We start from the raw sequence: 1,708 nt of genomic DNA, 5'->3' as shown, positions 1-1,708 counted from the left end.
GTCCTGGGCACTTTGCCATGCCGTCAGCCTGGATGGAGCCCCGGGCGCCCGGGGGACGAATGCCCGGGACGCATGGAGCCCGTCCCGGGCACTCTGCCATGCCATCGGCCTGGAGCGCCCCGACACCCTGGGGAGGACCACCCTGGAAACCATGGAGCCCGACCCGGGCACTCTGCCATGCTGTCAGCCTGGATGGAGCCCCGGACGCCCGGGGGACGAAGGCCCGGGACGCATGGAGCCCGTCCCGGGCTCTCTGCCATGCCGTCAGCCTGGAGCGCCCCGACACCCAGGGGAGGCCCACCCTGGAAACCATGGAGCCCGACCCGGGCACTCTGCCATGCCGTCAGCCTAGATGGAGCCCCGGACGCCCGGGGGACGACTGCCCAAGAGCCCGGGGGACGAATGCCCGGGACGCATGGAGCCCGTCCCGGGCACTTTTCCATGCCTTCGGCATGGAGCCCCCAGACACCCAGGGGAGGACCACCGTGAAAACCATGGAGCCCGACCCGGGCACTCTGCCATGCCGTCAGCCTGGATGGAGCCCCGGACGCCCGGGGGGACGAATGCCCGGGACCCATGGAGCCCGTCCTGGGCACTTTTCCATGCCGCCGGGGTGGATGGAGCCCCGGGCGCCCGGGGGACGACTGCCCAAGAGCCATGGAGCCCGTCCTGGGCAATTTGACATGCCGTCGGCCTGGCGGAAGGAAGCCACGGGTGGCCTAGGGAGGGGTTACCCAGGCATAGCCTATCTGGTCCCCATGGCAGAGAACCACCAGCCTTGGAGGGGTGTCCGGGCGTACCCTGTCCCTAGTAATCCGGAGGGAAAATACCCTCCTTTCTTGTAAACTCTGCACGCGAGGTGATAGAGGGGACCCAAAGCGTGAAAGTACCCGACCTCCTGGAGCCCTCGCTGGGATCTGGGCGGCGAATGGCACCTCATCGGGACTTCCAGGGAAGTTCGGCCATCTGGTCGTCGCATTTGTGGAGCCCTGGGAGAGAACTGGGGCTCGGCAGGGCCAGGGTGCCAGCAGGTCCCAGTCTGCCAGGTCACCAGGTCTGGGGATATGCTGCCCATGCGCTGCCGGGGCCCGGGCATGACCTCCGGTGGGCCCTCAGGTGCGTCAGTCTGGCACGGGGAGGCTCTGAACCTGCTTGGCTGGGGCCAGGGCTCCACAAATCCACTCGCCCGCTCGACCGGGGCCTAAACGGCATCCTGCTCATGGCGGGCATGGGGCTTAGCTTCCAAACCCTACCCCCAGGCCAGGGAGAGCCTCTGCAGGCCCCGATGGTCCCCAGCGCCCGGAACCTTGGCTGGCTTGCAGGACGGGGGCTCCAGCACCCCGGGACCTGCCGGACAGAGTTCAAGCCCCAGGCACGGTCCCATGTTCCGAACCCTAGCCAGGCCGGGGAATGCCTCCCCAGGCCCAGAGGGATCCTAACGCCCAGACCCTCGACTGGCTTGCAGGACAGGGGGCTCCAGCACCCTCGGGGCCTGCCAGATGGAGTTAAAGCCCCGGGCCAGGTCCCAGCTTCCAGACCCTAGCCAGGCTGGGGAGAGCCTCCCCGGGCCCCGGTGGAGCCCCGTCCCCAGCGCCCGGACCCTCTGGTGGCCTGTGGGACGGGGGGCTTGCGCACCCCGGGGCCGGCCGGCCGGAGCACACGCCCCGGGCCCGGTCCCACCTTCCGAACCCTAGCCAGGCTGGGGAGA

This window comes from Lissotriton helveticus, chromosome 12, assembly GCF_964261635.1.
Source record: "Lissotriton helveticus chromosome 12, aLisHel1.1, whole genome shotgun sequence".
In the NCBI taxonomy this organism is placed as follows: domain Eukaryota; kingdom Metazoa; phylum Chordata; class Amphibia; order Caudata; family Salamandridae; genus Lissotriton; species Lissotriton helveticus.
This window is presented reverse-complemented; position numbering follows the sequence as displayed.